The sequence below is a fragment of the Lactuca sativa genome, chromosome 1, assembly GCF_002870075.4.
Source record: "Lactuca sativa cultivar Salinas chromosome 1, Lsat_Salinas_v11, whole genome shotgun sequence".
NCBI classification, from domain to species: domain Eukaryota; kingdom Viridiplantae; phylum Streptophyta; class Magnoliopsida; order Asterales; family Asteraceae; genus Lactuca; species Lactuca sativa.
In genome coordinates this window covers 117994223-118008520 of record NC_056623.2, presented here as the reverse complement: position 1 = coordinate 118008520, position 14298 = coordinate 117994223, and the positions used below count along the sequence as shown (strand labels likewise).

The 14298-nt window shown below is 38.2% G+C and overlaps 1 protein-coding gene across 4 annotated transcripts in view; it reads left to right on the top strand.

The window, feature by feature from the left end:
• Nucleotides 1-241: 241 nt before the first annotated feature.
• The window catches only part of LOC111898052 (respiratory burst oxidase homolog protein C), a 30411-nt gene continuing 16354 nt past the window's right edge, over nt 242-14298 (top strand). Inside the window, exons 1-2 of one of the 4 annotated variants that reach the window (XM_052763751.1) lie at nt 242-434; nt 5628-5799. The gene's annotated coding sequence lies outside the window, so the exon portion shown is untranslated. Of the gene's footprint in view, nt 435-5611; nt 5800-10135; nt 13323-14298 lie in introns of those variants that run through there. The other 3 variants (XM_052763756.1, XM_052763757.1, XM_052763753.1) reach the window with 3 other exon arrangements.

Sequence of the window (14298 nt, the reverse complement as noted above, 5' to 3'; positions counted from 1 at the left end):
AAATTATATAAGGGACAAAAAACGTAACTTTAAAGTAAAAAAACAAAACCCTATTTTTTACTTTTAAAGTTACGAGTTAATAAAAAATGTTTGAATAAAATTAATTTAGGGATGAAAATGTAAAAAGAAATAAAGTTTAAGGGTAGAAAAGAAAACTGTTAGAATAAAAATAATTTAGTCATGTCAAAACAAAAATCCCTATAGGATTCTCTCCCATATATTCTTCTCTCTCCTACCTGGTTCCCACTTCTTCCATATTTTTGGTCGTCGTTGACGGTTGTCATCTCTCCCTTTTAGGTATTCACATCTGTGATCTGCCTGAGACCTTACCTAATATATTCAGAGTTTTCAAGTTTTCAGTCTCTGCAAGCCGCGTTTTTTTATTGAAGAAGATCCTAACTTTATCGTCGATGGTAACTAGAAATTCGTAACTCGTAAGTATCTCATCTCAGTCATTGCTATAAATCAAGCACATAAACACAAATTTTATCGTGCTTTTTAGTTTATCATTTTGACTTAATAAGATTCGTTTTTTAGTAACTAAATCATTTCTATTCATAAGATTTTGTTTCCCCTGTATTTAGCACTTAAAAGGTTTTACAAAATGCGTAAATCTTATTCTAATTACTCATTAATTTTAAAGTCTGAAACTGCATAGAGTTTGTCAATTATTGACAAATTATAATGTAAGCTGCATACAATTTGTCATCACTTACGTACCAAGAACGGAATGGGGTGATGCCTTTTGGTGGTTAATGTGATTGCACTAACTATTGAATTTTAATTTTGATTGAAAGAATACGTTTAATTGAAGTTTTAATAATGCAATTATGTTTTGTTCTTTTTGTGATTTATATCTAATAATGTAATATGAATGTGATAAGATAAATCTAATTTAAGAACTAGAAGATATTAACTTGTTTGAATGAAATGAAAGTGCTATGATGAAATCAGGAAGTAAGAACAGATAACAAAAGTTTCGCTAGATTGACTAAATTAACACTCAAATTAACACCAGAATAAACAAGGGTAACCTAATGCTTGCTAGTGATTGGAGAGCCTAGCCTCTCCCAAAGGTTCTAAGACTAGATTTTGACAAAAGATGACTTACACTCCTTCCCTCTACTATTTTATAAGCATTCTCGTAACACATAAAGAAAATGCCTAAAATGCCCCTGCACTAAGGCTGATCTATAAGAATATTCACGAATGCACAGCAGGTCACAACAACATAAGTAGATTGTGCCAAAGTTTCAGTGCCAAGAACAATATTGGCCAACAATCTCACTTATTGAGCTTCAGTTTGTGGATGTAAGTATGTAACAGACAATGGGATGACTGCAAGATAGCTGATTTGCTGGCATTAGTTTCTCTAATCTTCACAATCTTGCAAAAATGACTTCTTAGAATTTCCAAAAGTGACTTCTTAGAAGTTCCAATCTTCACAATCTTTTCCTTCACATAAATGACTTCTTAGAAGTTCCAAAAGTGCCTAAATTGCGCCACTTTCTGCCAAGAATACAACCTTGCTGGAGTCATCATCACCTTTCTTGACTGAAAGAGCATTCAGTGCACAGGTTACAGTGGTTGCTGATTTCGAATGTAGCAAAAGTGCCAAAACTGTCATTGGGAATGCTAGATAAAACAGTAGCAGCAGATTCCCAAAAAGGATTTGTAAGGAAGGAATCAGATAGTAGTATTACTCTCGATGGTTTACTTACACCATCCTCTTTTGCAATCTTGTTAATCTACATGAGTGCAATGCAAACAAGGCCTTTTATAGCTCTTTTTTGCCATATGGTAATTAGAATCACTTGTTTTATCCTGGAATCCTTCTGGTAAGGTTCTTCTAGAAGAGGATAAGATAAGAGCCTGGTCGATGTCTTTTGAACTGATCTAGAATTAGAATCTAGCAAATGAGTGAGTGGTTTAAACCTGGGGAGGTGTGAAGATGTAATCAGTACGCATGGGTTATGCTCAAAAATATTCACAAGAACCTGCACCAACACTCTATGTTGTTCATCAGGTTCAAGCTCTGGTTTCTTGTCCCTCTTTTGAAGAACTTCTAAAAGAATATTACATGTAGTAGGAATCATCTTGAATTTTTTTATGCTCCTCATAATCCAGTTTCATTGCTCCACGTTCCTTCACAAACGATACTTGGAGTTTATCTTTCAAGCAGTCGATCTTTTGAGAGAAGTAAAATTCTAAGGCATGTGGTTCTATTGAGAACCTTTTACAGAATGTGAGACACTTCCTTGCAAACTCACTAGTTACAATAAGAGATTTAGATGAAATCATTGCACCACCATCATTAGACAAATAACCGAAGACAAGGAAATCCATAGGTGCGAGTTCTCAAGGTTCGCCATCTTTTCGTACCTATTCGCATCTTCGGTCGTAATATTCTCTCTAATTTTCCATGTTGGGATTAAAACAAAACAAGTTAACAACAAAACAAATTAAGCACGAATGACAAAACGATTAAAGATTTTCGTAACACTCACGGAACAAAAACTACTGAAAAGCTGCAAAGAAAACTGAACACAATATTTAACGTGGTTCGGTCTAATGTGACCTACATCCACTAACGAACAAGAGAGATGGGATTTTATTATCACCAAGAAAATTACAATCATACAAGGGTAAACTTCATTTATATTTTGATCACTCATTGTAAGGTATCACTCGTATTTTTGGCTACCAAAATAAGGCTCTACAAAAAAAAGTATTTCCTCACTCTTATGTTTTTCTATCTGGTGTACTATTTTTGTTGCATTTGACGCCCACTTTCTATCTAAAATAAACAAATAATTCACAGGGTTGGCTAAAAAGACACCTCATTTTACCATATAGAGACCCTAATTAATTTTTTAAATATTTTTATTGGTTGAAATTTCATTGTTTTGAGGCAATGAAAAAGGCATGACAGAGAACATATATGTAATTTCAACCAATACACATATATGTTCTTAGTGGTAACCACATTGGTAAATATATCTATTGGATTCTACATTCTAAGGATTTTCTTTGGATTTAGATTTTCATCATTAATTAACTCTCTAATGAAATGGTAACTCATATGAATGCTTTTCGTTCTACTATGAAACACTGATTCTTTTCCAAGTAAAATGAACTTTGGTTGTCAAAATGTAGTGCACAATCTTCCTGTTGCATTCCAAGTTCTAGTAGAAAGTTCTTTAACCATATAAGCTCTTTGGCTGCTTCTGCAATAGCCATATATTTTGCTTATTTGGTTGAGAGAGAACCACTCTTTTGTAACATGTACATCCAACATCCAACTGATTGATGTACCTCCAATTGTGAACATACAAGGCTCTTTCCTGAATCCACACATCCACCTAAATCAACAACGGGGAACCCTTCTATGACCATGTCTTTTCTTTTGAAATATAGGGAAACTGAAGATGTTCCTTTCAAGTAGCATAGCAACCACTTTACTCCCTCCCAATGCTTTACCTGGGTTTGATATGAACCTACTAACAATTCTTACTACATGAGCAATGTCTGGTATTGTGCATACCATAACATACATGAAGCTACCAATCGCAAATGCTTATGGAATTTTAGCCATCCGTTCCATGTGCTCTTCTGTATTTCGGTAATGCTTTTTTGAGAGTTTCAATTGATTTTCTAAAGGTGTACTTTTGGCTTTACCATCTGCTATGTTAAACTTTTCTAAAACTTTCCTGTTGCACTTAGCTTATGAAAGTTTTAGTGTACTGGTAACTCTGTTCCTGGCTATGCTCATGCCCAATATCTGCTTAGCAGCCCCTAGGTCCTTCATCTCAAACTCTCTTGACAACTACATCTTAAGCATGTTGATTTCCTATATGTCAGACCAATAATCAACATGTCATCAACATACAATAACAGGATGGTGTATGAGAAGCTAAATTTCTTCATGTAACAACATTGATCATTTTCACATTTGTTTTACCCACTCCTTTGTATGAAGCCATCAAACTTCAAGTACCACTCTTTAGGAGCTTACTTGAATCCATACAGACTTTCTTCAGTTTCCACACTAGATTTTCCTTACCAACTATAGGAGAACCCTCTGGTTGTGTCATGTAGATGTCTTCTTTCAGGTCACCATGGGGAAAAGTTGTCTTCACATTTAGTTGCTCTAGATAGAGATCTTCAGAGGCTACAATACCCATGACCATTTTGATTGTAGTCATCTTTACAACTACAACTGGAGAGAAGATCTCATTGTAATGAACTCCTCTCTTCTGTTGAAACCCTTTGACTACCAAGCTTACCTAGTATCATTTGGTGCTATCAATCTCATCTTTGACTTGAAATACCCATTTCTTCGGCATTACTTTCTTCCTTGCTGGGAGCTTGACCAAGGACAAAGTATTGTTCTTGTCAACCGAGATCAACTCGTCTTCCATAGCCTTCTTCCACTATATGAAATCTATCATCCTTAAAGCCTCTGGATAAGACTCAGGTTCACCATTCTCAGTCGCTAACAAATAATTAGCTGAAGAAAAATATATGATTGGATGTCTTCATACTCTAGTAGATCTACGAACAATAGGAGTTTCGGTTTATGCATCATCTACAACCTTATCCTCTAAACTACTATCCTCCATGCTCCCACTATCTCGAGATACAACTGAAATTTCTTCTAACTCAACTCGATGTTTTCTTTACTGGTTGCTTGTTACTTTCGAAGCTCTTTGCAAGTTCATCCTTGTATAGAGAACTTTCGTTAAACACCACATCCCAACTTCTGAGAACCTTCTTATTCTCGTTATCCCAGAAGTGGTACCCCATGTTATCCAACCCGTAACCTATAAAGGTGCATTTCCTTTCCTTTGCATCTAGCTTATCTCTCTCCGAGTCTTTAACTTTGATATATGAGACACAACCAAAAACCTTAAGTGATTGAGTGAAATATTGCGACCTTGCCATTCCTTTTCTGGAATCTGGAAACCCTATGGGGATCGAGGATCTTCCATTGATTAGATACGCAATTGTGTTGACCAAATATGCCCAAAACATCTTGGGTAAACATACATGTAGTCTCATGCTTTTAGCCCTCTCGTTCAATGTTCAGTTCATCCTCTAAGCTACACAATTCCGCTGAGGTGTTTCCGGAACAGTCTTTTGAATTCTTATTCCTTGGTCAACACAGTATTGATGTATTTTTTTCTTTATATGTTTAGTTTGTAGATTTAAAACAATGCTTATTCTCTTTCAAGTTCCGGTTTCTTGGTTTAGTATTTACAACCTTGAGGTTAGAATGAAGTGGGTTATCGGGGCAAAAACATAACTCATTTAATAATATTGGGGGAATACGAGATTCATGATTTTTTGTTAAATTCAAGGGTCAATTCAATGTTTACATTTACATGTGTACTAATTTGTTTGTAAGGTGTACAAGGAAAGGAAGATTTAATAAAGATTTTTTTCTCATAAGCAAACATTCATATATTATTTCCTAATTCTATTATGATAGTTTTTTTACCAACATATGTTTGTAGTTTTTTGTTACTAACTCTTCTCAAAAAATGTCATAGTTATTCCATAACTTTGTTATAATTTTTTTCAGATTTTCTTCCATCTTACATTTAATTAGAACACCATTTTGATAGGTGAGGTTTATATACGAAGCATTGAAGAAACTACATTCAGGGATACCTTTAAATGGCCTCAATGGAAGGACGAAAAAAATAAAATGGAAATTTAGATTGCAACAATTTGTTGAGCAACCGATTGGTTTCAAGGTGTCTAGATTTGAACAAGGGTGGTGACTCGGTTGTTCAGGTAAGCAAGGATTTTCAAAATGGTTTGGAGTATAAAGTGTTGTTCAGATAATTTGTTAAACAAATGAGTAGTCTGTTTAGACTCATCGGGTAATTAGTTTAGATTTTCAAATAGGTTTACAAGGTTTGTTTTTTACTTAATAAATTACCCATATGTCTAACCGGAAAGTTTGGAATATTAAGTGTTGCTTTATTTTGACACACCATTTTACCCATGAATCTAAAAATGACCATTTTACCCATAAATATAAAGAAATAACCATCTTTACCATTATTTTTTAACAAGTGTGTAAAATGGTCATTTATTTAGATTCAAAATTTTCATTAAAAAGAAACAACCGTTATGTATATGTTAGGGTTTGTATCTGGACACATTACGCCCAACATAACCCCGAGTACGCCCAGCGTACCCAGGTGAGTCCGCGTCCAATATAATCGCATGAGTACGCGCAGCGTACACCCCAGTACGCCCAGCGTACTCATTTGCTATTAAAAATCTTTCAAGGGACCAATATTGACAATTTGACAAAATGGAAGGACTTAAATAGCTTTACATGGATTTTGGGATGTTACAGTGATCTACTATGCATCGAGGACACTAGACAATGCTCAAAGGAACTACTCTACCACAGAGAATGAGCTATTCGTCATATTGTTCGTTTTGGAGAAGTTTAGGCAATATCTACTTCGTACCAAAGTTATAGTGTATTCGGATCATGCAGCTCTCAAGTACTTGATCACAAAGAAAGATGCAAAGCTAAGACTTATCCGGTGGATTTTATTATTGCGAGAATTTGATTTGGAAATTCAGGACAAGAGCGGATGTAGAAACCTTCTTGCCGACCACCTAAGTCAGATCACTTTAAATGAAACTCCCCTCCCGTTGAAGGACGAGTTTCCGGATGAGTATCTCATTTCCCTAACTCAATCTATTCCTAGGTATGCCAATATCGTTAACTTTTTGGCCACAAAAGGTATCCCGACACATTCACACGCGCTCAAAAAGATAAATTGAAAAGTGATGCGAAATATTACGTGTGGGATGAACCTTATTTGTGGAAACATTGTCCCGATTAAATAATTTGGCGACGTGTGCCTCAACAAGAACATGAATCCATTTTGCAATTTTGTCATTAATTTACGTGTGGACGACACTTCGGACCTAACCGAACTTTGAGAAAGGTTCTTGAGTGTGGACTATTTTGGCCAACCATGTCACCCGATTGTTATTTGTTTTGTAAAAGTTGTGAACGGTGCCAAAGGACGGGGTACATTTCACAAAAAATTCAAATACCACAAAATCCAATACTTGTTTGTGAAGTTTTTGACGTATGGGGGATTGATTTTATGGGCCCATTTCCCTTCTCATTTGGTAACGTTCATATTTTGCTCGCGGTTGACTATGTCTCTAAATGGGTTGAGGACAAAGCCACAAGATCGGATGATTCCAAAACGGTTATTGACTTTTTCAAATCTAATGTCTTTCTTAGATTTGGTGTGCCTAGGGCATTGATTAGTGATCGTGGGACGCATTTCTGCAACAAGATGATGGAGACTTTATTGAGAAAGTACAACGTTACCCATCGTGTCTCAATCGCCTACCACCCTCAAACGAACGGTTAAGCGGAAGTTTCAAATCGTGAAGTGAAGAGTATTCTTGAGAAAACCGTGAATCCGAAAAGAAAGGATTGGAGTTTGAGGCTTGATGATGCCTTGTAGGCCTATTGGACCGCTTACAAGACCCCGATAGGAATGTCCCCATTTTGTTTGGTTTTTGGAAAGCCATGTCATATTCCCGTCGAATTGGAGAACCGTGCATTTTGGGCGGTAAAGCAATGAAATTTCAACAAAACATAGGAAGCTTCAACCTCTAGAGTTAGAAGAATTGAGAAATGACTCTTATGAAAACTCAAGGATTTATAAGGAGAAAACGAAGCTTTTCCATGACAAGTCCATCATCCGCAAGCATTTTAAACCGGGTCATAGAGTATTACTTTACCATTCGCGATTGAAGTTATTTCCCAAGAAGCTAAGATCATAGTGGATTGGGCCTTTCGTTGTAATAAAAACTTTTGACCATGGGGCGGTGGAAATGCAAAGTGAAGAATCGGGATAATTTTTCAAAGTCAATGGCCATTGTTTGAATCCATTCTATAAAGGTGTTAATGCAAATGCCCTTGAAATCATCCATTTGAATGTCCCGAGGTGTTGAATCAAGCTAGAAGGACGTCTCGCCAAAGACGTTAAAGAAGGGCATTTTTAGGAAAAATAATGTTTTCATCATTACTAATTTCGAATAAATGTTTTAGATAAATCCTTTTTTCATTTCACATTTTTTCTTCTTCCTTCTTGCAATAAAAGAGTGTTGAATTCTAAGCACCGATATTCGTTTTGGTCAAGGGCAAAGATTTGAGATTTTTAACGGGTTCATAAATGGTCCATGTGTACTCTGAGAATCGTCTGCGTGGACCCAAAATGGACCGAGTGTGGTCACCATTATCAAACACGTCATTCTTCAAAAGTGGGGGGTTTATAGTTCATTTTACACGAACTGTGTGTGGTTGAGGGTTTGTCAACGTGTCATGTACACGGACCACGTGTTATCACTGGAAACGACCATGTGAACATTCGAAGAAGGGATTGTTTCAGCAAGATTCATGTGGACCGCGTGTACTCGAAGAACCGTCTGCGTGAGTTGTTGACTTCTGTTGACCCGGGTTTTGACCACGAATGAAACAAACAAAAGCCATCAGCTGACCCTTCTTCCCCATTCTTCTTCTTCTTCTTACTCTTCTATCCTCCTTTAAAACTCCCCCACCTTCACATAAAAACTTGATTTCCCGTCAAACCGCCGGTCGGAATTACGTGAAACCACCACCATTATCTCTCATTTTTCGAGCTCCACAAACCCCACCGAAAAACCGCTCTGATCTGTTGCTGGAATTTCGGGCGCCATCACCACCATCTTGCCACTTTCCGGCCAATTCTGGCCACCTCTCACAATTCCGACACCACCATTGTACTCCTTTTGGTCAAGCCTACAAACCCCACTAAAAATATTCCTCAAAGCTCGCCGGAAAATTTTGCCTGAATCTCAATCCGTTGCCGGATTTCTCGGGTTTTTGTGCTAAATTACTTCTCATGGGGAATTGAGCAAAGCTTCAAGCTTGGGGTGGAGTATTAGAAGATTTTCAAATCCCGAATTTTCGTGCACAAATTTTCGACTTTAAAAAGTCGTGGTCACCAATGGGTACATTCTTTCCTTGACTTTAATTTACCAACATGCATGCTTTAGAACAACAATTTATATGGTATTGCATCAAATGAGGCTAGGAAATATTTCTTGCTTTGATTGTTGAACCCTTTTAGAATCCATATGGAGTCGATTGGTGATTTGCATTGAAATATTTATTTGTTTGGATTGTGGTCCGTGTAGTTGTTATTTTCCTTACAGGTTGATCATGTCCACGGCTAGAAAGCACTTGGCTGCCGCCTGAGGCAAGGCCCCCGCTAGAACTCAAAATGTGAAACCAAACATTCGAAGGTTTCAGGACGTAAAGGCGATTGAAAACTATAACAAAAGTTTGCCAATAAAAGTTACCTTAACCAAATTTGTGTGCAAACCCACGCTCATTTCATTAGGGGTTTCTAAGGGGGCCACCTAGTTGTTTCATAACATTGGGTGGGAAAGCCATCTAAATCTCATGGCACACACTTACGAGCTCCATACTAGAGAGTTCTTTGCCGACGGCGGGTTAGACAGTGAGAGAAAAAAAGTTGCATTCCAACCTATGTGGGAGCAGGCGTACATTGATTTTGCAAGGATAAATGACATCTTGGGCTTACCTTCCTCGAACCACTTACGAGCTCCCTACTAGAGAGTTCTTTGCCGACAACGGGTTAGACATCGAGAGAAAAAAAGTTGCATTCCAACTTATGGGGGAGCAGGCGTACATGGATTTTGCAAGGATAAATGACATCGTGGTTGAACTCGGCAAGCAAGGAGTAGAAAGTCACGAATGCGTTTGAGGAAGGTAAGCCCAAGATGTCATTTATCCTTGCAAAATCAATGTACGCCCACTTCCCCATAAGTTGGAATGCAACTTTTTTCTCTCGCTGTCCACCCGATGTTAAGGAACAATTGAGTGACCCCCTCAAGAACCCCTAATGAAATAAGCGTGGTATTGCACACAAATTTAGTTGAGGCAACTTTTCTAGGCAAACATTTGCTATAGTTTTCAATCGCCTTTGCGTCCCGACACCTTGGAATGTTTGGTTTCGCATTTGAAGCTCTAGCGGGGGCCTTGCCTCGGGCGGCAGCCGAACACTTTCTCTCCATGGACCTGATCAACCTGTAAGGAAATTAAAAACTACACGGACCACAATCCCAACAAATAATATTTCAATGCAAATCACAAATCAACTCCCTATGAATTTCTAAAAGGGTTCAATAATCAAAGCAAGAAATATTTCCTAGCCTCATTTGATGAAATACCATATAAATTGTTGTTCTAAAGCATGCATGTTGGTAAATTAAAGTCAAGGAAAGAATCTACTCGTTGGTGACCACGACTTTTGAAAGTCGAAAATTTGCGCGCGAAAATTCGGGATTTGAAAATCTTCCAACACTCCAGCCTAAGCTTGAAGCTTTGCTCAATTCCCCATGAGAAGTAATTTACCGCAAAAACACGAGAAATCCTGCAACGGCTTGAGATTCTGGCTAAATTTTCCGGCGAGCTTCGATGAATATTTTTTGTGGGGTTTGTAGCCCTGATCAAAAGGAGTACAATGGTGGTGTCGGAATTGTGAGAGGTGGCCGAAAAGTGGCGGGATTGTGGTGATGGCGCCAGAAATTCCGGTAACAGATCGGAGTGGTTTTTGGGTGGGTTTTGTAGAGCTCGAAAAATGGGAGAGAATGGCGGTGGTTTCATGTAATTTCGATTGGCGGTTTTACGGGAAATTAAGTTTTGGTGTTGAAGGTGGGGGAGTTTTAATGGAGGATAGAAGAGTAAGAAGAAGAAGAATTGGGAAGAATGGTCGGCTGATGGCTTTTGTTTGTTTAATTCGTGGTCAAAACCCGGGTGAACTAAAGTCAACAACTCACGCAGACGGTTCTTCGAGTACATGCGGTCTGCATGAATCTTGCTAAAGCAATCTCTTCTTCGAATGTTCACGCGATCTTTTCCAGTGATAACACGCGGTCCGTGTATAGGACACGCGGATAAACCCTCGGCCACACGTGGTCGGCAAAAAATGTTCTGTAAACCCCCCACTTTTGAATAATGACGCGGTCGACAAGGGTGACCACACTCGGTCCGTTTTGGGTCCACGAAGACGATTCTCAGAGTACGTGCGGACCATTTGTGAACCCGTGAAAAATCCCCAATATTCACCCTTGACCAAAATGAATACCTGGGCTTAAAATTCAACACTCTTTTATTGCAAGAAGGAAGAAGAGGAAGTGTGAAATGCAAAAAGGATTTATCTATAACAATTATTCGAAATTAGAAATGATGAAAACATTATGTTTTCCAAAAATGTCGTTCTTTAACTTCTTTGACGAGACTTCCTGCCAGCTTGATTCAACACCTCGGGACATCCAAATGGATGATTTCAAGGGAATTTGCATTAAAACCTTCATATAATGGATTCAAACGATGCCCATTGACTTTGAAAATTTGTCCCATTTCTTCACTTTGTATTTCCACCGCCCCATGGTCAAAAGTTTTTATAACAACAAAAGGCCCAATCCACCATGATCTTAACTTTCCAGGAAATAATTTCAATTGCGAATGGTAAAGTAATACTCTATGTCCCGGATCAAAATGTTTGCGGATGATGGACTTGTCATGGAAAAGCTTCGTTTTCTCCTTATAAATCATTGACTTTTCATAAGAGTCATTTCTCAATTCTTTTAACTTTTGAAGTTGAAGTGTCCTATGTTTTCCCGCCTCGTCAATGTTGAAATTGCATTGCTTTACCACCCAAAATACACAATGCTCCTATTCGACGGGAAGATGACATGGATTTCCAAAAACCAACCTAAATGGGGAGATTCCTATTGGGGTCTCGTAAGCGGTCCGATAGGCCCACAAGGCATTATCAAGCCTCAAACTCCAATCCTTTCTTGTCAGATTCACAGTTTTCTGAAGAATACTCTTCACTTCACGATTTGAAACTTCCGCTTGACCGTTTGTTTGAGGGTCGTAGGCAGTTGAGACACGATGGGTCACGTACTTTCTCAATAAAGCCTCTATCATCTTGTTGCAGAAAAGCGTCCCTCGATCACTAATCAACGCCCTAGGCACACCAAATCTCACAAAGACATTAGATTTGAAAAAGTCAATAACCGTTTTGGCATCATCCGATCTTGTGGCTTTGGCCTCAACCCATTTAGAGACATTGTCAATCGCGAGCAAAATATGAACGTTACCAAATGAGACGGGAAATGGGCTCATAAAATCAATCCACCATACGTCAAAAACTTCACAAACAAGGATTGGATTTTGTGGTGTTTGAATTTTTTGTGAAATGTACCCCGTCCTTTGGCACCGTTCACAACTTTTACAAAACAAATAACAATTGCGTGACATGGTTGGCCAAAATAGGCCACACTCAAGAACCTTTCTCAAAGTTCGGTTAGGTCCGAAGTGTCCTCCACAAGCAAATTCATTACAAAATTGCAAAATGGATTCATGTTCTTGTTGAGGCACACGTCGCCAAATGATTTGATCGTGACAATGTTTCCACAAATAAGGTTCATCCTACACGTAATATTTTGCATCACTTTTCAATTTTGCTTTTTGAGCGTGTGTGAATGTGTCAGGATCCATGTTTTTTTACCTAAAAGTTAAAGAAATCGTCATACCAAGGAATATATTGAGTAGGTGAAAAGAGATGCTCATTCAGAAACTCGTCCCGCAACGAGAGGGGAGTTTCATTTGAAGTGATCCGACTTAGGTGGTCGACAACAAGGTTTTCGCATCCGCTCTTCTCCCGAGTTTCCAAATCAAATTCGTGTAATAATAAGATCCACCGAATGAGTCTTGGTTTTGCATATTTCTTTGTCATTAAGTACTTGAGAGCCGTATGATCCGAATACACTATAACTTTGGTACGAAGTAGATATTGCCTAAACTTCTCTACAGCGAACACTATGTCCAATAGCTCATTCTCCATGGTAGAGTAGTTGCTTTGAGTATAGTCTAGTGTCCTCGATAATAGATCACATGGGAGGCTCTTCCATTCTTTTGACCCAAAACGTCGCCAATAACATAATTGCCTACATCACACATGATCTCGAAGGGGAGATCCCAATTTGGTGCTTGTATGATGGGGACAGATGTAAGCAATTCCTTGAGCTTGTCGAAAGCTTCTTTTCCCGCCTCAATGAACTCGAAGAAACCTCCTTTTGCAAGAGTTGGCACATTGGTCTTATTATCTTTGAAAAATCCTTGATGAACATTCGATAAAATCCGACATGAGCTAAAAAAGAACAAACTTCCCGAACACAAGTCGGGTAAGGTAAGCTTTGAGTAACATCGATTTTAGCGTTATCTATCTTGATTCCTTTCTTTGACACAATATGACCTAAAATAAAACTTTGACTCACCATGAAATGACATTTCTCAAAATCTAGAACCAAATTTGTTTCAATGCTTCTTTTCAAAATTTTGGTGAGATTAGTCAAACATTCTTGGAAAGAGTTGCCATATACCGTAAAATCATCCATAAAAACCTTAATTTTGTTTTCAACATATTTCGAAAAAATACTTACCATACAACGTTGGAAAGTGGTCGGGGTGTTACACAATCCAAACGGCATTCTCCGTTATGCAAAACTGCCAAATGGACATGTAAAGGTTGTCTTTTCTTGGTCTTCCGGTGCCATCGAGATTTGGTGAAAACTGGAATACCCGTCTAGACATCAATAATAAGATTTTCTAGCCAACCTTTCTAACATTTGATCAATGAAAGGTAATGAGAAATGATCTTTTCTTCTGCTTGCATTGAGTTTGCGGTAGTCAATACATACTCTTTACCCATTTGGTATGCGGGTGGGGACCATCATACATTTGTTGTTCTCGACCACCGTGATTTCCGTCTTCTTTGGTATAACTTGTACCGGGCTCACCCACTTGTTATCCGAGATTGGATAGATCATCCCCGCATCAAGGAGCTTCAAAATCTCTTTCTTCGCAGCCTCCATCATAGGCGGGTTCAATCTTCTTTTCACATCCCGACTCGGATTGCATTCATACTCCATAAAGATCTTATTCTTACAAGTGGAGGGGCTCAATCCCTTGATATCCGCAATCGTCCAACCATTGCTTATTTATGTTCCTGTAACACCTTGAGGAGTTGCTCTTCTTCACATTCTATGAAATGACTTGAAATGTTAGGAAGAATCTCGTTTTTTCCCAAGTATGCATACTTCAAGTGTTGAAGTAGGACTTTCAATTCTAGTTCCGGTGGTTGAACAAGGAGGGTGACAATCTTG